The sequence below is a fragment of the Haemaphysalis longicornis genome, unplaced genomic scaffold (assembly GCF_048455015.1).
Source record: "Haemaphysalis longicornis isolate Haplotype H1 unplaced genomic scaffold, Haemaphysalis longicornis Haplotype H1 scaffold_15, whole genome shotgun sequence".
NCBI lineage: Eukaryota > Metazoa > Arthropoda > Arachnida > Ixodida > Ixodidae > Haemaphysalis > Haemaphysalis longicornis.
The window spans coordinates 12728404-12753897 of NW_027526257.1; the positions used below are offsets into that span (position 1 = coordinate 12728404).

At 47.7% G+C, this 25494-nt stretch overlaps 2 long non-coding RNA genes across 2 annotated transcripts; one reads left to right on the top strand and one right to left on the bottom strand.

The window, feature by feature from the left end:
• The first annotated feature begins 2243 nt into the window (after positions 1-2243).
• On the top strand, positions 2244-10559 carry LOC144165759 (uncharacterized). The gene is made up of 3 exons (XR_013321508.1): positions 2244-2545; positions 8154-8273; positions 9765-10559. It is a non-coding gene; the product is annotated as an uncharacterized LOC144165759 (long non-coding RNA).
• Positions 10560-19735: 9176 nt separating this feature from the next.
• On the bottom strand, positions 19736-21633 carry LOC144165801 (uncharacterized). The gene is made up of 2 exons (XR_013321520.1): positions 21107-21633; positions 19736-20523 (listed from the first exon to the last, which is right to left on the bottom strand). It is a non-coding gene; the product is annotated as an uncharacterized LOC144165801 (long non-coding RNA).
• Between the last annotated feature and the right edge of the window lie 3861 nt (positions 21634-25494).

Below are 25494 nucleotides of genomic sequence, written 5' to 3' on the forward strand. Positions count from 1 at the left end.
TCTACTTCCATAATGCGTGCTCCATTTTTGTGCTCTCTATATTTCGTTTGTGTTATCTGTGACGCAGCAGTTTCAGACGTGGAAACTGGACTACAACCAATAGCCCATGAGTTGCTTCAAAATAAATGTGTGTGCGGGAAGTTTTGTACGTGGGAAATTTGTTTAGCGACATTAGTGACAGTAAAACACGGCATTGAATACACATTAACGCCACTGGAAACAAATATCCGGGGCAAAAAAAGGCGCACTTCCTTGTGTTTTTTTTCTCGATGCGAGATTTAACAAATGCTCGCCGTATCGCAATGACCGCCGTTTAGAAGGCAGAACAAGCGCTGGACTGGCCATTTCCGCGGAAGAACGTAAATGTACCGACTGGAAGTCAGAACCACGAATTCATCAGGTATTCCCCATGCATGTCATTCTCAAGGTTATCCTAGGTGTAAGTGGAAATATCGATTCGGTTTCGTAATTTAATGGAAGAAATGCGTGATTAGCACGTACCGGAGCCCATTATTTAATTAATGAGTCCTCGTTGGAAGACAATTTTTACACAGGCGACATATGCGCCCCAAATCACGAGTGCTGACAGCACTGCCCCCAAACAGCATATATTTTCTTTAGTTCGCAACCAATGTATTGCTTTAAAACAATGTCGGACAGGCACCCTACAGGAGAGTTGGCTACCGGTAACCCATTTCTGCAATACTATAAAACTTAAACCATAATTGCCATGCCTTAGGATAATTAAGAAATTAATAGATTTCTTGTCGCACTTTATAATTCTCTTATTTTGTAAGTAAGTTTTTTAGCACCGCCTTTTTTCCACGAATCTCTTAGACAAAACTAAGTGCACATACGGATTTCCGGAAAAGTTTTTCTTCAAAAATTATTCCTGCTTTAAAAATACAAACGCAATTGTTATTTTTTTAATCTGAATTTTTTTCGGTATGAAAGTAGCGGAAACGAGTTTGCCCGTGCTTCAGTAACCAGTGAGGAAATTTCCTTATGCTCGTTCAAGTAGGGGGAATGATGTTTTGGGTCAATAAGTGCACCATGGGACTGCGCCCTCTTTCTTCATGAAAATTCATTTCTGCAGACGGCAAAACCCCGAGTGCCAGATGAGGCCTTATCCATAGCCTCTCTTCTATTCATCTCTTAGTGCAATTAGCTTTTGTGCAAGAGGCTTCCTTAACGTTTTCAGCTGTCTTTGATTCTACCTTTTCAACAGGCCAGTTCCCACTGCGTTTCGCGACAGGCAGCAGAAGTCTCTCGTTTCACTGGGATCCAACCCAATGGTGAGTACGCTGTACCTTACGCAATACATCACGACCATTCAGTGGTTCATGGCGATAGAAAAAAGCCAGCGCAAGGAAGAGGAGGACGACGAAGGTAACAGACACAGCGTCATGAACCATGAACCAATCACCATGAAACAATACCAAGTCGCCCAGCTTGCCATCTTGTTGCATTCAGTGGTTGATGCTCTGATGCATTGCGGTATTGAAGCAAGGAAAAAGTACCTGTGAACTTATGCTGATGCAACTACCTCTGAATTGGCGAAACGTTGCTTCTGCAATATTTGTATTCAAACACATGGTAGTATCTGGACCCGCCCACAATAAACCAACCTTATACTAACGTACGTTTTGTAATACAATACCTAAAAGGCGCTTAGTGCGAAAAAGAACCCAAAAGGGTTATTTCATTTTTCATTTATAGAATGAGCATAGTCATATGGTTTGGGTTCAACCCGTCGTATTCCGGGTTCCCTTTAAATTAAACTTCCCTTTAAATTTCCTTTAAATTAAACTTTATTTTGGAGGGCAACTTTTTTATTTATTCTGCCATTTTTATATTCCAAAGTTATAAGAAGTTTTTGAAGTATCAAAAAATTTCTCGGGTGGGTGCACATGCTCAGACCATAAATATTTGAAAAACGTCTGTGGCCGCGTACCGGGAGAGAAGTCCGCCAAAAATTACGCTTGGTGTGGGCTACAATGACAAAAAAGATGCAAATAAAAGATTCAAAGGGAAGGCATGCTGTGCCAGTTCTTTTGGTAACGAAAAAGGCCTCAATGTTCAAATGTTTAGACATGAATGGGGATTAAGCTGCGGTTTCAAGCGCTCATTTGGATAGACAGACATAATAAGTAATTTCTGGCAAAGTTAGCTATAGACGGTATTCATTCAAAAGTTTAGCGGGCGATTTTCTTCGCTTGGCCACACTGAAAGCCGCCATGTCTGTGGCCACTGTGCTAGCGCATGCGCTGTGCGCCCACATCTCGAGAAAAAAAAAACACCGGTGTCCCGTTTGTCGTCTGCCGCGTTTCAACCCAATTATAGGCAGTGGCGTCAAGAGATATATTATTAATCGCATTCACATTACGTGGTGGCGCTCTACCTGCCATCGATAACTTCGCATCACCGGAGGATGAAACCGCGGCAGCGAACGGTCGGAACGGCGCGCAAAAGTCCGACACTGCAGTTGGCTGCCGCCGTGGATGCCGACGCAAGTGCACCCGCACCGTATCCACGACTTTGTCTGGTAAGTTCCCTCTAATACATGGTTGATTACAAAAACCGAATAATTTCTTTGGAGAGCTGTTTCACGCGTACGCCGATTTAGCGATGGTAGCGAATGCGAGGCCGCTTCCCGAGCCGTGCTGTAACCCGAGCGCTGACGGATCGCAAGCGCCCTTTGAACAAATCCCTCGAGTTTGGCTTCCGTACGGCAACATTTTCTGCATATGCCTTCGGGCGATCGCTTTTCCGCGAGCATACGCGTGACTTATCGCGACGCAGTCGCACGCATACGTGGGCTCTAACGTTTTTACCGCTCTACCTACTCGTGCACGCCCCCGTGTGCCAACGTGTTTTCAAATAAATTGGAATGAAAACTTAGGCAGGCAGCAATGCGCCACCATCAGCTTCGCAGTCACCAGTCGCGGTCGCACGCTGGATGCCTTGTCGGTTGTTCGTACGAGGGATAAAAAACAGGCGCGCTCTTGTTTTTTATTTAAATCGCGGCAATCCCTGACACTGACAATCACTGACATCACTGAGATTTTCTTCAGACTCCAATTCCAGAGAAAATCTGCTGTTGCAGTGACCAACCCGTTCCGCTGGTGCCGTGTAGATTCAATGCGCAAGTCTTGACGCAGAAAAATTACTAGGACCCAGATTTCGGAAGTGTAGTGGACGCGCATTTCACGGCGCGCTGAAGGTGCGTTTCTCACGCTCGCTCGGGCGGCGGTTCGCGTTACCGGACCCGCCGGATGTGTGACGCGTGAGCTATCGTGTTCCACGCCTGCGCCGCCGCGCCATCGGTGACCGGGGGGTTTATTTCTCTTCGCTTAATAAGGCACTTGAGTTCCAGCAACCGGTCGGTGTGGTCGCTTTCATCGTCGCTCGTCAGCCGACGAGACATGGTGTCAGAAGTGGGATAAAGTTAGCGACACATCGATAAATTATTAATAGCAATCAGTCTAAGGTGCGTAGCCTGCAAAACACGCTATGACGGCTGGAGATCCTTCTATCCAGTTCAGCGGCACCGGGCTTCAACCGCCACCGAAATTCGATTTTGGGAACCCAAGCTCTTGGAAAGAATGGGTCTACCAGTTCGACGACTATTGCTATGCATCTGGGCTCTACCAAGCGCCGGGAAAAGTACAGGTCAGAACGCTTCTTTACGACATGGGCTCCCAAGACGCCTGCCGCGTTCTCGACACTCTAGCATTGTCCAGCGAAGACTGGAGCTCGCTAGAAGAAGTTCACCAATCACTTCATCCACCCGGTCAACGAGGTCTACGAAAGTGTCCGCTTCCACCGTCGAACCCAGGGCGAAGGCGAGACCGTAGACGAGTTCTACACTGCGCTGCGTACACTTGTCAAAAAGTGCAACTACGCCTCAGCGGAAGTGGAAGAACGACTCGTTCGAGACAGGTTCGTCGTGGGTCTCCGGGACTCTAACCTTGTGGACAAACTGTGCCGAACACAAAAGCTTACCCTTGAAGAAGCAAGACTACAGGCTCGCATCAACGATGATGCCGTGAAAGCCCGTGCAGCAGTGCTCCAAAAAGAGCCGAATCCTGCTCACGTTGTGGCCGAGGCCAAAGTTCAAAAGCGCTTCCAAAAGCCGCGACATGGCTCGGATTCTCAAGGGAGCTCCGGCAAGCGTGTTACGAAGTCCAACACAAGCGACGCTACCACGAGCTGCAGATACTGCGGTCGACCAACGCATCCTCGAGCAGATTGCCCAGCTAGGCAAGCCAAGTGCAAAGGGTGTAATCGGATTGGACCCTTCGAAGCAGTCTGCGAAACGAAAAGCAAGAAGAACATGGGAGCTCTCACACTGCACTCCGTAGCAGCCATCACCAGAGCCAAGTTCGTAAAAGTGGCCGTCAACGGACTACGCTAACTTCAAGGTTGACTCGGGTGCGGAGTACCGGACTCGTTTCCAGGCATACCGAAACAGCTGCAAAAGCCAGAAGGTGAGCTTACGGGCCCAGGAAATTACTCCCTCACCGTTCTCGGAACATTCCAAGCGAAACTGAGCTGGAAAGACAGGTCTACAGTGCAAACAGTGTATGTTGTGCCTTCGCAAGACCCGCCGCTTCTTGGATTCCCTGCGATACAGGCTCTCGGAGTTATACGGTTCGTGGACAGTGTAACGGATTCTACCGTCACTTTGAAGGACAGTCTCTTCGATGGCTTGGGCGAGCTGCAAGACGAATACGTGATACGTCTCCAACCAGGCGCCAAACCGTTCTCACTCAACGTGCCGAGAGGAGCTCACCAAGCTCGAATCCCAGGGAGTCATCCAACGGGTGGACCGTCCCACACCATGGTGTTCCGGTATGGTGGCTGTTCCAAAAGCAGGAGGAGGCTACTGAATATGCGTTGACCTCACCAGACTCAACGAAGTCGTGCTTCGGGAGCGTCACATACTACCCTCAGTCGAGAACATCCTGGGACGCCTCGGATCAGCAAAGGTATTCTCTAAGCTCGATGCTACCGCTAGCTTTCACCAGGTGAAGCTTTCAGAAGAAAGTCAAGAACTCACTACGTGCATAACACCAATGGGAAGATTCTGTTTCCAAAGGCTACCTTTCGGAATCTGCTCAGCGCCAGAATATTTTGAGCGACAGATGAGCAGAATTCTGGAAGGCCTTGAAGGAGTTGTGAGCATGATTGACGACATTCTTGTCTTCGGAGCACCGCAGCAAGAGCATGACCAACGTCTCAAGCAGGTGTTATAGCGCTTGGAAGAAGCGGGAATCAAGCTGAACCGCAAGAAATGCACGTTCTCTGCAAACCAAGTCAAGTTTCTTGTAGTCGTGGTTAGCGCACAAGGAATCAGTCCCGATCCAGAAAAGGTCGAGGCCTTGGCCAAGCTACCAACCCCATCGGATGTCAGCGGTGTCCGAAGACTGCTAAGAATGGTGAACCATGTGGGCCCCTTCATTCCTCATCTTTCCAACATCACAGCACCGATCAGGGCATTGCTTCAAAAGAGAAACTCATGGCTTTGGGGACCGTTCCAGCAAGCTGGTTTCGACAAGCTCAAAAGCTTGCTCAGTTCAGAGGTCTGCATGGCTAAATATGACCCATCGTACCCCACGGTTGTGTCAGCTGATGCAAGCTCATACGGTCTCGGAGCAGTATTGCTTCAAGATCAACCATCGGGAGAACGACGAGCGGTTGCTTACGCCTCACGATCCCTAACGGACACTGAAAGCAGCTACAGTCAAACAGAAAAAGAAGCTTTGGCTGTGACGTGGGCTGTCAAGAGGTTCGACCAGTTTCTGAGGGGCATCGCATTTCAAGTCGAAACGGATCATCGTCCTTTAGTCACGCTCCTGGGATCAGCAGAACTCGACATGATTCCGCCCAGAATCCAGCGCTTGCGAATCCGTCTTATGCGCTATCAGTTCACTGTTCACTACGTCCCTGGCAAGCTGATTGCCACGGCAGACACGCTGTCAAGGGCTCCTATTCAGGGACACGATCCTGAGCGAAGTCAATGGCAGACCGACTCCATCGAGTTATTCATCAGGGAAGTCGTTACAGCAGCTGCCAACCTCATGTCCTCCCGCATGGATGCCTTACGCAAGGACCAAGCGGAAGACGGCATCTGTTCTGGGCTACTCCGCTTCTGTGAGAAAGGATGGCCAGAAAACGTCTCAAAGGTTCCAGTTCATCTAAGGGAGTACTGGAAGGAAAGAGGCAACATCACAGTGTGCGATGGCTTCTTGCTCAAAGATCGCCGCATCATTATTCCAAGCCTGATGCGCCGTGAGGTACTTCAGCAAATCCACGAAGGCCACCAGGGCATTGGACGGTGCAAGGCAAGGGCAAGGGACGCAGTATGGTGGCCTACCCTTAACAGCGAAATTGAGCAGCTCGTAACATCGTGTGAGAAATGCGCTCAGACGAGAGTTCAGCGTTCGGAGCCACTAATCGCAACACCGACTCCAAATCGGCCATGGCAGCGTGTAGGCACCGACTTGTTTGAACTTGACGGAACTCACTACATAATCGTGGTGGACTACTACTCTCGTTTTCCGGAAGTAATCAGCTTGTCGTCGACCACCTCCACAGCTGTCATTGCGGCTGTCAAGAGCACGTTCGCGCGACATGGAATACCTGATGTGTTCGTGTCCGACAACGGCCCGCAATTTTCGTCACGGGTGTTCGCCGAGTTCGCGCAGACCTACGGATTTCATCACATCACGAGCAGCCCGGGCTACCCACAGTCAAACAGCGAGGCAGAACACATGGTGCGGACCATGAAGGATCTTTTCACAAAATCCAAGGACCCACACATGGCGCTTCTGGTGTACCGCGACACGCCAGGAGTGAGCGGATACAGCCCGTCGCAGCTCCTAATGGGCCGACGTCTGCAAACGACAGTGCTGAAGATGCCAGACACCCTGCAACCGGAGTGGCCACCACACGACGAACTTGCAGCTAAGGATAAAGCTAACCGAACAAAACAAAGTCAAGACTTCAACCGTCGTCACGCCGCCCACCAACTCCGCCCACTCGCTGATGGGGAGGATGTGTGGGTGCAGGATATGTCATGCGCAGCAAAGGTGCTCAGCCCAGCAAGAAGGCCACGCTCATATGTGGTGGAAACACCGACAGGCATCATTCAGCGCAACCGTCGGCATTTGGTGCCGTTCAACGGTGCAGGCATGCCTGATGGCCTTGCGTCTGACAGTTATTCAAGCACAGACGAAACACCAGCAGTGACGGTCGAAAGCTCCGCGGATCAAACCCGCCGGATGTGTGACGCGTGAGCTATCGTGTTCCACGCCTGCGCCGCCGCGCCATCGGGGACCGGGGGGGTTTATTTCTCTTCGCTTAATAAAGGCACTTGAGTTCCAGCAACCGGTCGGTGTGGTCGCTTTCATCGTCACTCGTCAGCCGACGAGACAGGAAGTACCTTAATTTGAGGAATGAAAAAAATTGGGCGTTTTAATTAGTGAACAAAGCGGAGTAACGCTAGTTCCATCTTTGGCTCGTTCCTTTTAACTGCGCTATTTTTACTGTGCACCTTAAAACACCCGGTTATTCCTCCCTCCCCCTCGGTGCTTTTACTACATAGCTGCATTTATTACATGGAATGGCGAGTTGATTTTTAAGCAATGCCTTGGGCACACATGGTATCTAGCAGGTTATTTTATGCACCATTCTTTTTTTAAGCAACCAACCTTCCCAACCGGCAAGCAGACTATTCATATGCTTGCAGGCTCTGTTTTCACCATCCTTGCGTCTGCACATATGTATATTTGTTAAACGTTGCCTGCATACCTTCTAGTCCAGACTTCATATTTGAAAAGCGGCAACTGGCCACAGTTGCCGCTTTTCTAATGGAGGCGAAAAGCAGAAATGCCCATGTTCGAGATTTTGGCACACGTTAAAACATCCCCAAGTGGTCAAAATTAACCTTAGTCCCTCACTACGGTGTGCCTCATCGCCTGTGTAGTGTCAGTGTGTGAAACCTCATAGTCAATCAAAGTGTTCGTACAAACCTTCTACAAAGCAAGCACAAGCCGTTTTCAACTTTATGTGGTCACTGGTGAACTGACTGTTGTAAAACTGTGCATCGCAGCATGTTTACGTTCACATGTTACTACTCACTCTTGCAGGTCTGAAGCATGAGATCAACCACTGGCTCTCAACAGCCACTCCCCCAGTCCGGTGAAGTCAACAAAAAGCCATCCAGCCACCACTAGGCACACAAGGCTGCAGAAAAAACTTGGCATAGCGTATGCATGTTTCTGGCCTATTTTTGCTTCTCTTAAGAAGGTAAAGTTTATGCAGCCTGTGTTGCTTTTCATAAAAAGTTTCAGTTGTACAACTTTTCTTTATGTTGATTATGCATTTTCGTATTGAAACGTATAAAAATGTGCAGTGCCAAAGGGACACTGCACCTCCAAGGCAAACTTCATTTTAGATTTTTTTATCCTTCACCTCCGTAAATGCTGGCATCATTACAGGAGTACTTGTCGAACGTTTTGAGGTGTGGGTGTTTGCGTCTGTCCCGAATGCAAGATGGTGTGCCACGGTCCCTTAAAGGGGCTGGACCTACCCCACTTCTGATAGTGATGAAAAGCATGTCATAGTCTTCACATAAGCCATATGATGGCCAATTCTTTAAATACGTGTGAACATCCACTGCCTGACTACTCTTTACGTCCCAACTTTCAGCCTCTCATCAGTGCTAGTAAACATCCTACGCGAGGCTGACCCCTTTGCTAAGCTGCACAGAAAAAAGGTCAACCCAACAGCTCAGCCATTATCAGCAGCTGACAATCCTTGTGAATCCTCAGGTGCTGTCAAGTGCACAAATAACTCCGCCATGTGCTCACCTTTGTGAGAGAGAAACGAGCCAAGAATGCCCCAGCAACACATCAGTGATGGCCTCCCAGATGGCCGATAGGATTCTCCAGGTACAGCGCGAAGGGGTTTTGAACCCCCTCCCCCAAACATTTTACTATGCTGCACATAAGCAAGTGCTAGCATTCATTTTGGCAAGGCTCCTTCCATTCTCCCATACCTCCATACACCCCCAACCCCTAAAAGTATTTCTGGCTGTACCAACAGTTGATGGACTGTGAAGAATGAGCACCCTGGAAAGAACTAAAGGAGGTGTTTCAGGTGTGCATTTGGAGGTTGTCAGGTGACACACTGTTGAGTCGAGTTGATACGTGCAGCATACCACGGTAGCAATGCACCAAGCATGTGTGATCCTGCATTCAAGGCCAGTGCACTGCAGGTGTATTAGTAACTGCACTTGCATTGGGTCAAATTAAACTACGCAGCTGTTGAGAAAAACAATGGGGTGTACTCACGGGAGCAAAACTCTAGATTGATGCAAGCAGCAGCTGAAAGGCATTACATGCTGCCACATGAATAAGTGCCTCCTGCCAAGAAGACACTGGCTGTACGGCCTAGTTTAACAGTACGATGTTCATTTCGTGCTTGTTGCTTTGGCTACATGTGGCTTTGGCCTTGTTGAAGCGTTTTAGCGATTAGCGGTCAGTAATGCATTGAATGTTTTTTTCTTGACCTCTGATTGGGAGCTTAAGCACGCGACAGGCTTCATTAAAATCAAGTCCTAGCACTTCGGGATTTACACTCTATGCGCAGATTGTGACTATTCGTGAAGGACGAGGACAATAGAAAGTAGCAGTAAAAAATTCTTTAGGGCCTCATCTGGGGAGAGTGACCATTTGGGCTCCTTTCCTTGGTTGCAGCAAAGCCAAGGAAATGCGAGCTGTGGACCGGCGACCAAGGACAACTCCACCCGGAGCTGGGATTGTGTGCGCTGGACGTTGCGTCGTCGGCTGTCGAGCACTGAGGGCCAAAACCATCGAGGACAGGCGGCCATATCCATGCCAACAGAATCAACCTAAACAACAAGGTGAGCTGGGCAGCTACGGTCTCCCACGGCAAACACACTCAGAGACACATGGTCCCCCAGAGTCAATACACTCACGGCAGACATTCCGATTCATGCTCAGAAATTAACAAAATCCATCACATGCTTCAGTCCATTATCGTTGGAAAAAAAAAGTTCTAAAAGCAGCCCTAACTGAACTTAAGGGAGTCGACACCACTGTCAACCCCGCCTCTTCCAAAACGTAAGACCAGCATCTCAGGCCATCGTTGACTCCAGCCACAGCAGGTTACCGACCTTGGGGTCCTCAGAAATTGGGTCCGCAGATGCAATGGACAATTTTCCATCTGGCTCTACTCAGTTAAAACACTGGGACAAGAAAATTGGCCTTGGCAAACCCCCCTTGCTTCGGGGTCGGATGATTAGTACGTTACGGAAGGTGTGCTTCAAAATTTTGGAGAACAGATCATGGAAACCCTCGTGCGACATTCAAAGCCATGTTAGTGCAATTTGAAGATAAGATTGGTGCTGAAATCACCGGTCTCAACATTTGCATCACCGGTTCTTTGAGGACGCTGCGTGAAGGGGAATGGGCCCCATAAAATCGACTGCACGTGCGTCTGGCCTCCGTCAGTGGACAGTTCCAAAGTGCTCACCAATCGTCTAAAGGCACATTCCCACTGGCGACTTGGCACATTGCGGGACGTCGCAAGTGATGAGCCAGGCATCGCTTTTTCTCGCTTTGCGAGGCAGGACAAGATCGCTCTAGGACTGAATCCCCTCGTTGCGCCTCGGCAATGCAAAACCGGATAGCCAATCATGGCTAAGGAGTCAGCTGACGTAGCTGCAAAGGAAAGGTTTGTTTACATCCAGCAATGCAAACAATGGTGAGCCGCTGCTGCCGCACAGGGCTGACTGTGCCTGTCGGGTCAGGGGTCAGGCCGGCAAGGAATTTTTCATGCGCTTCAGTTCTTTGGTCAGTGACTTCAGGGTATGTGTGTACTAATCAACAAACAGTGTAGAACTCATCAGTGTGGAAAGTCTTTTCAAATGGCAAACACGGTGTAGAACTTGGAGCGTTCGGAGGCGTCAAAACTTCTGCGTCTGTGAAAAGAAGTGAAATTTGCCGGCCGGGATGCGAGTATTGTTGCATCGAATTAATTACTAAATGCAAAACATGGCTGACCGGCACGTTTCTCCTAAACGTATGGAGCCCTTTTCGCAACACCTCCAAATTGACAAGCTTTTTTAGAAAACTCTTGAAATTTTCCATTTCGACACATTACTCATTGTCGGTGATTTTAATGCACATCACACTAAGTGGGGATTGCAAGCATGACACCATTAAAAAGCGAAAACCTTTGGCTTGATGCCCAACAAGAAGGCCTCACCCTTACCACTGACCATACGCATCCCACTTGCACCGGAAGTAGTGTGAGCAGTGATGAGCAGCAGTGTGAGCAGCCTTGCCTCACTTTTACAGAACACACGTAAAGGAAGACCACTTTACGCAACACATAAGAGAATCTCGGCAGCAACCACCCGGCAACATCAAACGAAGGTCTGGTAGGCCCGCTTATCCTCATTTACTGAGATGCATTTCAAGGGCTTTGAGTGATGCAGCGGGATTCCTCACACTCGGTGATTGGTCCACATATCTGAGAAATAACTAACATCAAGGCAAAGGCGGATCAACTAGGCCGAGATGCTGAGCAGGCAACTAATTATACATTTGAAGCAGGGAACCAATGCCAGGTTGACTTGCAGCGTCCCCACATGTGGGAGGCCAAGAGCGGTTTGCAACAGCAGCTCCGCAAGAACAAAGTCAGCTGCAACGTGTTTTGTCGCCTGGATTGGCTTGACCAACACATTGAAGAATACTCAGTTATTGCGACAAAATTGGCATGCAGCTTGCGATTGCACCGTGAGAAGCAACTACCCAAGACATGAAACGTCGTCTGATGCTTAATCGATCTCGGTAAGAGCCAAGCCATACATTGATGCAACCTAATGGGGAATTCCATTGAGAGAACAGGAGCAGTGGCATCGTGCAGTGAGGAGTAGGTGACAGAACACTTGGGGGCACGCGGGAGCAGGGCCACTGCACCTGCCATGAGTGCGGCACGCACCCGGAGAGCAGGTGGGAGAGGAAAAAACGACGAGGGGAAAACACGGTCCCGACCGGCTGTATGGGCATACATGATAGCATTTATCAGGTTAAATAAGGGCGATCCGGCTACATTACTTGCAGTAGCAGCAATATGAGGCCTGTCTGCAAGATTGGCGAGTGAGGAACAGGCGGTATCACTACGAGGGCGTCTCAAATACGACAAAAACCAGTAACAGAGGCTATTTGGCTCATATGCACCATCTCTCGGGGTGAAGTAGAGGTTAAACTGCCGGCTACTTGTTCTTGTAGTCGTTCGTGCGAATCTCCCCGGTGCCATTCGTTTTTTTTTTTTGTTGTTGTTTTTCTCTCTCTCTCTCTCTCTCTCTCTCTTCAGCCTTTAGCGTTTTTGAGAACTGAGAACAAATATTTCAGTAGAAGAAACACCCCCGCCCCACGCAGAATCGTTAAATGATGTACAACCAAAGTGGGAAGCTCCTTCACTGGGTCTGTTTACTGAACAGCACCGTTGATTCTGGGCATGGAGTTCAGTGAGAGTAAAGCCCCTCCTATGGGCAGGGCCGCGGCAGAGGGGCTTTAATTTAGAGCAGCCCAGCGGAAGCGCGGCGGCGCGCGCCATGTCGTCGCTCCATGTACCATAATTACCCGATTCTAACGTGCACCCTTTTTCCGGAAAAATAGGCCGAAAAATCACATGCGCGTTAGCATCGGATTCGAAACCGAAACCGAAACAGCGGAAATTTCGTCCCACCCATCGCCATCACCATGTCAAGATGGCGCTAAAGCTTTTAGCAACGATTTTTCGGACGCAGGAAGCATATGCGCCTAGACTTTTCTATCGGCGTTCACACAAATCGTCAAATTGTTCCACTTGCGCGCTTGATAACAGCAATGGCAGCAGCGGCTCTCACGCGTTCAAAATGAGCGGTCGGCTGAAGCGTGCGGCTCTGGAGAAGCTCGCGGGATGGGCGTGCGAGGCGTGGGCCATGATCCCATCGACCATGGTTGAATGTTCGTTCAGAAGTGTGGCATCGCGAAGGCTCTTGGTGGCACCGAGGACGAGATGTTCTGGTCAGCGGAAAGCGACGAGGAGTGAGATGAGCGAAATTACTTTGGGGAATAAATCGCCCATTTCTCCCGCATTCGTTTGTCTGGGTTATAAAGTTCCATGCGCGTTACAAACGGAGGTGCAAGTTTTTTGTTTTTTTTTGTCAGAAAAATCGGGTGCGCGTTAGAATCGGGGGCGCGTTAGAATTGGATAAGTACGGTAGCTCAGAGATTTCACGCCGCGCGAACTTTGTCGTGAAAGTTCGCTCCACGTATAGCCTTTAGGCATCCCAGCAATCTCTGCGGAAAAGCATGTGTGAGCAAAGCCGGGCAAAGCACGTGTGGCGGTGTGAAGCATTCGCATGCTCGTAGGGCTCGCTGCCCATTCCACAAAGTTGCAAATGCACGATGGATACTGCCGCGCTCCCCGATACAAGGGAGCATAACACACACACACACAAAGGGGAGGATATGACGTTAAAGGTCATGTGACTTCCTTCGTATCGTACTGTGCTCACTCCGACTTTTCAAGCGGGAGCAGATCGAACTGCTCCCAACTGCTCTCAGAGCACCGAAAGTGGTCTCGCACTACCACTGGATGACAGTGCTCCTACTTCTGTTCGACCACTGAAACACGCCTGCTCAGGAGAGAGCACTTTCAGAGTGCTTTTGAGTGCTCCTGCTCTCCCAATGGAATTCGCCATAAGTGTCATTCCCTATCAGTTTGGTAGCACGGACAAAGACCTACTGAAGGTTATTCAGGATCTTCATATTGCAAGCTGTGCTGCCAAGGTACTGCCCCCCTACTCGAACCGGAATAATGCCCTCCTCAACATTACTTCGGGCAAGGTACGCGGCTGCCATTACGGCCCTTTGCACAAAACAAAATGTGCTTTTAGGCAAAACGACATCAGGAACAAATGCTTGTAATCTAGGTTATGACTTTTTGGAAGCCCTCACTCATTAGCTCAATATGTGTTGGGATAGAGGCCACATTGCGAAACAGTGGAAAAGAGCCAAAAATATCTTAATCCCTAAACCTGAAAAAAAGCTTACGATTGAAATTCTCCAGTTATTATCTCTCATTCCATGCATGGGAAAGAATCTTGAACATGGAGGAAAACTCTTTTTCTGCATACCGTGATCAGTTTCAGACGTACACTTTCTACAAAGGTTAAGGCAGCATGAGCTTTAGCTAACAGCCAAACGAGGAGTCGCATTTTAAGCACATTGGACATTAACCTTCCTTGCAGCACGACTTTACAAGTAGGTAGGTATTCCTACAACGCTGAGTGAGATTTCATCCTCATTCCCCCTCTTCTCGTGAAACGCACCCCAATTACAACGACGAGCGACAATAGGCCAGGGCCCAAGCTCTGCGCAAACGCTAAGCTGAATGTGAGGACGTGGTTTACAGGGACGCAGCCAACTATTTTCATCTCGACGTAATATTAGTTGCTGTAGTCAATAACCAGGGAAACTCCATTGCCTCTGGCCCGCTTCATACCCCAGTGGTGTGTGAAGCAGCAGCCATTACACTGGCAATGGTGGCCTTCACAAAAATCAGAACAGTAAAAAAATTCAGGGAAGCTTGCGCTCACGTGCAAGACTTGATCATTGACGAACACAAAGTTGAGTTTTAGTGTCGTTGTGGTGCCGTGGTGGACGTCGGCGGGATGGCATTTCATTACCTTACGTTGAGCAACGCCAGAGTGAGCTCGTCGTTTTGGTCGACGTTTTCTTGTGCCGCCCTGTAAGCATGACTTATCATCTCTAGCAGATGCTTTGCACGCCGAGCCTGTCGAAGCACACCGGCCTCTTCCTTTCCTCGGCCATGCCAACTATCTGTGGCCTATCCACTATCCGCGACAAACTATGCACACGTATCAAGGCACGCGAGCATGAATGGTGTGCATTTTCGTAGTATTTTAAAAGCTGCGGACACCATACAGAAATGATTTGCTCAACAGCATCGCTGTTAATTAAAACCTCCAAGTCTGCAATCCTAAATTTCTCCCGAGGGCAGATCTCCGAAGAGGTGTCCGTACCTCTAACTTTTGGCTTCGACCCCGAAAAACGAACCGGCAAGTTACATCTAATCTGGACCGCTGCCCTCTTTGGCATGGCCAGGAGTGAATCCGCACACAACGCCGCTTGCGGCTTGACCGACCTAGCGCACGTAAATCTGGACGGTGGCTTCATCTCACTGTCAGGCAGGAACAGAGTAGTGTCCTACACGGATATCCCCAACCACTGTCGGCTGACCTGAGCCTGTATCCCTCCCAGGAATCTGTGGTTTGGAGACACCTCCAGACAAATTCGTGTCGGAGCTTAATTGTCTACAGCTACTGTTACCCAGGACAGGTAACAGTAGCTGTCCCCCCACCCCCCCTGCAGAGTGCCACAGGTGCCAGGAAGGAGCAGGCCTAGCACACATGCTATGTCAGCGTCCTCACACAGCCACACCAAGTTGCAGTGTTAATAGCAGTGGGAGACCGTACTGCACAGCTCCTACTTGGGGAGAGTAGAACAAGGGTAGGAGCAGTAAGCACCCTGGAACTATCATCACATCTGTCTCTGGCCCTCCAACACCTTTCACCGTATGAATTGTTCCAATTTTTACTGCCCCATTTGCTCAATTCTTAGTTCCTACCCCATTTTAATAAAAGGTGTATTGAATGTTAATAAAAGGTGTATTGAATGTTAAATACTCCAAATCTTTGTGCATCCACCGTAAGTGCATCTATCGCAAGTGCAAGGGGCATGAATAAAAGGGGATGCTTAGAATAAAAAAAATTACAATGTAGCAGTGAGTGTGAATTTTAGCATGTTTTAGCTATGATGGGCATGTAAATTGCTTTTCAGTGATGCTGTGTGCCAGATACTAAGTTCCCTTCTATGTACACAATGACGAGTTTTTCCCAGCAGAGTCCTGGGTATCGCGTTTACAATAGTGAAAATTCACTATCTGCTACTTTTTTTTTGTAGGTCTTTAAGCAAAGCCTGCAAAGCTGTTAGTAGGCAACAGGTTAGTGGGCAACAACAGAAAAAGTTTATTCAGCACACAGTATGTCATTTGTGATGTCACTGCTTAAAATGACATTTGCATTTTCCTCGTGTTAAAAAAATCACAGCAACTGGACAGTATCATACACAGAAAAGTGTTGAAACAGTTCAAAGAAATAGGGATTTAAAGGCATTATACAGACAGGTAATAGTTTTCTGGTAAATACACAAAGTAATGCCACACTCTTAAACTAAAAAGATAATTGAGATTGATCTGATTTCTCTAACATAGCACGTTAATAACAACTGAACAAGACGACGAGCTGCAGGCTTACAAAATTGCTTCACCGATGCAGTTGTTGGAGTCAGAAAAGAAATCTGTAAATACAGGATGTGTTGAGGACAAATGACCATCAATACCAGACGTGCCCAGTAAGTGCAGTCTTCTGCTGAATGCCAAACACGCAAAAAAAATGACTTGATACACTTAATTTACAACTAAAAACAAACTGCAAAAAATGTGAGTATAATCAGATTGCAATGTAAAACTGACAGGACTAAATTCCTTGGCAAGTTGCAGTATTCCAAAATGGTTTTACCAATGCTGCAAATATAACCCGCCGCGGTGTCTCAGTGGCTAAGGCGTTGCGCTGCAAAGCACGAGGTGCAGTCACTTTCATTTCCGAGGGTTGGGGTGGTCGGACCAGCGACAAGCGCCTTACCGAGTCTTGCGGCATCTTAAATAACCATGTACCAGGTGACACAGTGTTGGCTGACAGAGGATTCACAATAGGTGATGCTGTTGGCATCCACTCAGCCAAGCTAGAAATGCCGGCTTTCACTAGGGGGAAATCGCAGTTATCGGCTTGGGACGTCCAAAAAACTCGAAAATTGGCTAATGTCCGCATTCATGTAGAACGGGTGATTGGGCTACTTAGAGGACGATACCGAATCCTGTCAAGCACTACATATTCCAATTGATCTTGTGATTGTGAAGCACAACGAGAGGCTCACCCAGCTAGACAAAATTGTAGCTGTCTGCGCAGCTCTAGCAAATCTGAGCCAGTCAGTTGTGCCATTCGAATAGGCATTTTCCAGCAAGCCGTGTGCATCAGTTTGGCTGAGACAACAATGTCTAGCAGTTTCCCTTATTGTGTGGGAAATAGGTGGGTGAGGCGCGCCGTAGTGGAAGGCTCGGGATTAATTTTGGCCACCTGGGGCAAGAAGGGGGGGGGGGGGATCTTTAACGTGCGCCGAAATCTCGCAGACACGGGCGTTTTTGCTTTTCGCCTCTGTCAGAAAAGTGGCTGGGAATCGAACCTGCAATGTCCTTGGGCCCAGCAGCACAACACCTTTGCCACACAGAAGAGGATGGAATGGGAATGGCCGCAATGAAATGCCAATACTGGGCAACAGTGTAAAGAGTAGCAGGCATCCAATGCCACTGGTTAGAAGGCGAACATTAAGACAGCCAGGATGCAACGCATGGTTAGTGTGGTGTGTAACAGGTGTGCAAAAAATGTTGTGTGGTGGGCATCTAAAATCGCCGCAAACCATGTGTATTTATTGGAAGTATGATTTAGGGACTACCCAGCGATGGGCATAACAGCACAATGCACAGGCTACTGTACCAGGTAGTGCAATTCCTGATGATTGACTTATTGATGCAATTTTTTGTTTCGCTGTAGTATCTAAATGCACAGATGTTTTGGTTTTCATTGTGTGATTTGCAGTTATGTTCTGTCATGAAGATTTTAGCCCTGGTCATCTGTATGAATGCACTCTTCTGTTCAAACAGAACATTATGAGGATTTTGCTCCTGTAGACATGAAAAGCTGTTTCCTGGACTGTTGACCGACGATTTATCTAATTTCTTGGCGGTGAAAGTTTTGATGTGCCGTAATGTGTAAAATAAGCCCTCCGAATTTTCCATAATGTGAAATGCTATTCCACGCCGTGAATGGCAGCACCCATTGCGAGCCTAAAGCAATGGGAGTCTAGATGAAGACATCAAGCCCAATTTTGAACTGTTACGCTCGTGATTTTGATTCCAATGGTTTAGGTAGGTTATTTTTTGTCAGTTGTTACACCACTGTCCATTTTATGCTGCTGCTGCTGCTCTAGTAAACGTTCTTCAGCTTAGTTCTGTGTCTTCACAAAAAATACAGGGTGTTTGTAATGCTGCCCAATGTCAGTATTTCTTTCCCTTTTTTGTCCAAACTGACATTGATGATTGTCGTTGTAGTATGCAAGTTTTTAAGAGTTGTTAATGTTTTGTGCAAAAAAAATTGTGCATCTTAGTTAGTGACATGAGGGGTCTCAACTCACATCAGTGAGCAAGCAAGCCACAGTCAAGAAGTTCAGTCCCACATGGGAAGGTTGCAATGCAAGAAGGGCAGGGGGGAGGGGGGTGTAACAAATTGTCACCTAATGCTGCCGTTCAAACGAAACAAGTCCTTCCCCACACATTGTAAATATGCTTGGTCATTTCTGTATGGAATTTGGTGTCACCATTCGAGAAACATATCAGTACTGATCTCCGGGATGACTAAAATCTAGGCACTGATATTTGTTTTACGGTGATCCTTTAATACATCAAAAGGTCAAAAAAAAAAAAATCAAAAGGTCTGCAGGCCACATGTGGCCCGGATGTTTCACACCCTTGGTTTAGATTAACTGTGCACAATAGGGCATGGCTATGTGTATCAATCGTAACACAAAGAATGGAAGGTTACAAGTGGAAGCACCCACACACAAAAACCAAATGGAATGGGAAAAAATGGTATTTCCGTGTTCTAGACGCAGAGTGTCTTATGCTCGGGGGTATGTCACTTGTTGACCGATGGCTACCGTCCGCACACCATCTGTGCATGCACTCCTCTCCTCCTTTCCAAACAGCTGCGTACTCTCCTCTCCTCTCCTACCGTCTGCGCACACTCCTCCTCCGTTCGCTTCAGCTCTCTCGCACGCATGCGCGGCTCTCTCTCTCGTAGTCTCCTCTCCTACAGCTGTGAATATAAAGGGGAACGCGCAGAGCGCGCGTTCAGTGCTGCGCTTGCTTCGCTTGACTCCGTGCTTCTTCAGATGAAGTAGGATGGAAGCAACAGTCCCGTCAGCGGGTGCGCTGACGCAATTAAACCTAACGGAAACGCAAACGGAACCCCCATGACACTCCGCATCCTACTCATAGTTCCCTTCGGGGAGATGGGTGTAATTTTTTTTTGTACCCCAGCAAGGCTCCTTGTCTCTGTTTAGCTCCAAGTAGTAGTGCAGAAGTGACAACAAAAGAGAATCGGCAGACTGCATCGGTGCTCCTGTGACCTACTGCAAACTATCACTAATATTTAACTGATGGGTAATTACATTGTGAACTGTTGGTTGGGTGGTATTTTATTGATGTGTAATAAAATGTTTCTTGATAGACATGTTCTCATCATGCCATTTTTAATAGTGTCCCAAGCTGCTGTTAGCAGTTACCCTAGGTGTAAGTAAGACAAGTTAACTTAACAAGCCTTGCTGCTGATGCCCGGAAACACCAATGTTAAGCTTTGGTGGTGCACAAAGAACATGGGTTGGTAAGCTAGTTGGTATTGCATAATGAAAAGTGGGTCTTACAAAGCAATATGAACAAAGGCAGGACAAAGTACTGAACTGTGACTGATTGTTTATTCAAGGAATAAACATACCAATGCGATTACAACCAATGAAAAGGCTAAAAGCACATCGAAACCAACACGTCATCTCGCCCCTTCCCTGCTACATAGCAAGGTTTTGATACACGATTTCTTTTTTTGGGAGTGCAACTGAAGGGTCTCTAATGCACACATTATTAAACATTCAATTTCAAGTACGCCTATCAATTCATGTGTGAACTTTTCCTTTTCTAAGCAATGAACGCACTTCCCAAAAAGTGGAACACAAGCGTAACTTTTCGCAGTGTGACAAAATGTGGCCCGATAATTCAATGAAGTCCTTGTGCTCACTGTACAGATCACCATTTCATAACAGTTGAATTAGCCAAAATGAAGGCGATAGCCATGAGTTATCATTTCCTGGCCAGAAACCACGTCTTGCAAAAAATATTCTAGCACATGAAGAGTATGACTAAAATGTTTTTTTTTATATTCTAGCACATAAAGAGCATGACCAAAATGTGTTTCTTTTTTTTTTTTTTCATTTTCCACAGTCATTGTAAATTCAAATAGCAGTAGCTGGAAAGGCACCTAAATGCACATAAAAGGGCACCAGTCTACCTCGCTATTTATTTCTGAATATTTCTGTAGATCAGTTTCGAAGTGTGCTAAACACCATCACTGTATTTAAACCTGCTGCTGCTCACGGATGCCGCAAAAAACGGCACTCTTGAGGCTTGCCCCGCAGGACGCACACCAGCTCTGTGAGGGCGCCGTATTTCTTTTCTAGCAGCTGCATACGCCTGCAATGAAAGAAAAGAAAAAAAAACGGGCTAAAGTTCGGGGTGAAGCAGAAAGGCACAATTACTTCCATTATGTGCACAAGTAGTTTTTCTAAACCAAGCAGGAGCTACAAGTTTTGTACGGAGACTGAAATGGCAGTTCTGCTGCCCCTAAAAACACATAATAGTAAGTTTCGCTAAGCGCTGCTGGCGCAAAACAACAGCTTGAGACGACGTTCGTTTCCGGACGGCGTGATCGAACAGCAATTTCTTTAAAAGATATATCGGCCTCAAAAGTGCGCAGGATAGAAGTACCCGAGGTTTTGACCTTTAACTGATGCTCGCCGGTTTCCTCACTCCACCCAAGGACAATCGAAACACAGGGCTTCATGCCCTGCGCTGAGATTGACAGAAGTAAATTGATCGCTGCATGCGATCCAATCACCGCACGAGAAAAAACAAAAAGAAAACACGTTGCTGCTTATGTTCGAGTTATTATCAAAAAAGCAGCCCTAAAAACGGCTTCCCTCAAGATGGCACGGGCGACACATTGGCACTGGGTTTCTCGTGCGCTAAATGTTTCACACTCAGCAAAACAACTCACCTGTGACATTAGAGCGCGGCGGCTGGCCATCAGCTGATCTGCGGCGGCGACTTGATACGCGTCTGGCGATAGGTAGATCGCACTGTACTCAACAGTATTTAGCGTCGAGTTATTACTTTGCGTTCAGTGGGCATCAGTTTGGAAATGATGCAGTTCATGCTGACAAACGACCAATGCGCTAACGATGCAACCTTTGCGCCCCGACCGACTCGCACTCGCTCGTAGGTGTGCGCAGAGGCTGGGGTTGAATTGCAGATAAGGTTGTCACACTCATGAGCGGAACCATGAATTTTCGCGTAACCAACGCTATCGCGGTGCAACAGACTATCAAGCCACTCGCACACGCCTTGCACGAAAACACAAGCTCATATCGCGGACCGCGACCTGCCTGGCCGCCATGAAGGCACGGAGGAGAAGAGGAGGGCCTGATCTGCGGGCCGTGCGCACAACGTCGCCTAGCAACAGACGCTTGGCCACAGATATGGCGGCGCACGCATGGTTGCCTGTATGTATGTGAATACGCTCTATAGGAGAGTATGTGAATTACTTTCTTTGGCTTGTTTCACCAGGTAACTGTTGCAAAAAAATTGTTTCGCTTCTAGTGAACTGCGTTTCTTTGAGACTGCTCTCGTTGAGTTAAATATAGCATCGGATATACATCGATTCATTTTTACGATTCCCAATGCAGTTTTGGGGGCTATATTATTCTAGTATTTATCGCTGAGGTCGACAGATTACCGTTTGCTTACAGACTCTCTTTAAAGCGGTCACTCTCTACTCGGTGACAACTTAAGAACGGCACCGGAAGTTGCCGCTGTGCCTTACCACCATAGCCGGATGTTTCTCCGCGCGGCGCAAGTAGGGCGTTACTGAGAATATTTGGAACATGGGGTGAGCCATTCCAGTGATTTTATGGGCTTAATATGCTTATAAAGGACTTCAGTGACGACAAACAAACTGCGTGAGACAAGGCAGACGATATCACGCATTCATAGCAAACCCATTTCAAAACGCGCGCGCACTGACGTCACGGGTCCGGCGCTTTGGCGGAGTGATACACTACATGAGGTTGTGCCGTTCTTGAGTTGTAACTGAGTATAGTCATGCTTTTGCTTTTTTTCTTGTGCGGGGCTTGCTTATTTCTTGTACGGGGATACCGGCCCGAGCAGTTGTCCATTTCAACATCTGATGCCCTACGAGACTCCGAGTGATAGCACTGCTCCAATCGCCGCGTCACGGTGCATATTTCTCGTCGGGGTGAGGCAATACGCAGCTCATACTACGAGTGTTTAGGCATTCGTCCACTAAGTGCAAAGATGCACATCTCTTTTGAGTCCATAAGGAGGAGGCGTTTTTATTGACCTTGCAGTTCATCAATTTCCCTTCCGGCTGATACGTTCGACGGTTCATCGCTGCCTTGACGTAATGAATATCTGGTGTCTCTAATCACTAAAGACTTTGCCATTATTTTCGGCAATAGATTACTCACTGTATATGGCCATCACAAGGACGATGGCCACTTCATAAGCCACTTTAAATATAAGAAAGGCTGGTGCGGCGTCAGTTTCAAACAGTATTTAATTTGATGGTTTAATTCTGCATAGAATTACGGCATAAAAAGGCCAGACCTAGCGTTTTTTTGGTGTTGAAGCATTGCTATGAATTTTTTTCTCTTTTCTATACGCGATCCGAGGTTTTCTGCAGCCTATTTAAGAGCCTGTCTTTCAACTAACGTTTAGTGCATATTGTGAAATCCTTCCAAAAGCAATATAAGTACACCGCAAGTTATAATGGGATGTTATGATGTTAAAATTTTAATGGTGCAATGCAGACCTATTGCAAAGAGCCCGAAAGAAAATTCATTTCATGACAGTGACATGAAAGCAAAACTAAACCATTTTGGTAAGAATAAACGGAAGGAAAACACAGTGTAGTCAATATGGCTGGCGTAAATGACAGGTTGTCATGATTTATGATAAGAAATGAAATGTAAAAATTTTACATTGCCAAGAAACTATCAAACGCTTTTGATGGAAAATGCGGCCTGGTCACCTGAAAAGTACAATACGGTTGGGGAATATGTTATCGGTATTATTGTGAGAAGTGTTTGGCACGTGTTTTGTCAAGTGCCTTGAATTGAATGAGTATGTGGATTAGGAATTCGCCCTCTCGACAACCGCTGCGCATTGACCTTGCTGATCTAGGGAGCAAGTGGGAGTGTTACCCTATTCGTTTTCTTGCTAAGGAACTGTCATGTGTTAGGGCAACCGCAGAGAGGAGATGCATAACCCCCCCCCCCCAAAAGTAAAAGAAAGGAACAAAGGAATGGGAATTGGAAGTGCGCGCCAAGAGCGCGCCAATGAGCGAGCGCGTGCGCCGAGACAAAGAGACATCATGGGCAAATATGACAGCGCACTGGTTATCGAATCAGAGAAGGCCTCGCAGGAGACCAGTGGCGGGATGGCAATATATGGACATGAGAAAGGCAAAGAGCCAATGAGAGTGCGCCACGGGAAAGCCCAGAGGGAATAAAACCCGGGCGAACAAAGAAAAGGGGAGGCAAGACACAGAGAGGCAAGAAACCAGGAGGCGGCAGGAGCATGTGAGTTTCAGGGAATGAGCCAAGGGGACGCGGCCAGGCCATCGACCATTTCATCTGAGCTGGGCGGGAGCGGTCCGACTTCGTATCGGCACCGTCATCCTAGGTGTACCACGAACGTGTGTCCTCGTTGCCCCAGCGGCATCGGTCAGGCACCAGCGGCGAACGTCTACGCTCCACCGACGTTCGTATCGACGGCCCCGAAAGACTATGTTCATTCCAAGACTACCTGGGACCTCCAGAGGCAGCGGCTACCAAGGGGTAACCAACGGGAAAACACGCCGCCCAAGGGATGACCGCACGCGTCCAACGCCGGCATCAAGGAGTTTCAGCGGGAGTGGCTACCAGGGGGTAGCCACAGAGGAAAGAAGACAGGACGCGCGGGGCCCAAGCCATAAGGAGTGACCGCACGCATGGAACGCAGGCACCGAAACGATACGAGGATGGCTACAACCGTGTGGCGTCCATGCAACGGTTGCGACACGTCAGCGCCCATGACAGCGGGGTAGGCCAGTCTATTATAGGGGCATAGTTGTGGGACACAACTCAGGAGTTGTCGTAGGAGAGACTTTAACTAGGACTTGATGTAGTTGGTGGATTTTGAATAATTGGGTAGAACTTTATTGTAGAGAATTTTGGGGCTTAGATTTAAATTGTGTTTTGAAATGGTTAGGGGTTAGCGTGTTTATCAATGTTCTGTTTGTTTAGTGGGTGTCTTGTTTTAAGTTTTTTCCAAGTGTGCAATAAATGTGTTGTGTCAAACATGACAACGGCTTTCCTGCGTCCTTTCCTTTACTTCCGGCTTTCCTTACCCGCACCCGACGGAATTAGGTGGTCGTACGGAAAACATTCGTTAAGGATTATTTTGCAGAGCGCCAAAACAAAATGTACAAATCTCATACAGACATCTGGCCTCTAGTGAAGCGCTACCTTTTCCGCACTGCTTGCCACGAATGGGAGTCCGCTTTAAAAATTGAGGTACACCAATTCGGTTGTGATTTAAGAGGTATGTCAAAAGGCGAAAGTAGCCACTGGTCCTAGTAAAAAGCGATTATAGAAGTTCCCTCAAATTTGTCGCAATTCTTAAACTTACTCAACTAACTCGTTTAAATAGGTACGGATATGAATCATAAGCTCACAGGCCAAATTGTTTTGTTGTCAGCGCTTGTGTCGGGTGGTTGTGTAGCCCCAGTCTAGCACATCAGCATGGCTAGGTTCAGCTTTCTCACCGGCAAACGACTATCCTCTCCATCTCCTTTATCCAGACTCAGGGCCGGGCCACAGCGGCGGAATGCACCACTTGAGCCTGGTCGTTGCCGACCTGCTTCTTCGTTCGGGATGCCACCTCTGCGAATTTCAGGTAACGGCTTGAAGAATGTCTGGCTTCACTCTTTGTAGAGCCACAAATGAGTGAAATCAAGTGACGTCGCATGGACAATTGTTGTGGGTGTCGTTTAAACCTACGCTTTCCAACCACCTGCACAGCGTCAAATGGAGCCAACTTTTGTGTTGGTATTACAAAATTGCAAGAACAACACTTATGCCAGTAATTTCAAGCTTCTTTTGTCTTGAACGCTTTAGTAGTAGTAGTAAGTATTGCTGAGTGAGGCGGACTTAGCCTTCTATTGCTGCCGGCACTTTCTCCGCGTAATCGTCCTCAATACAAAATCAGAGACTCTCAAAGTCATCACACGTCAATTAGTCCTAAAATAACAACAACACACAATGTCACCACACCTCACTTAGTCCTTTGGACTGCAACAATTCGAGTAGGAGATGAGACACCTCT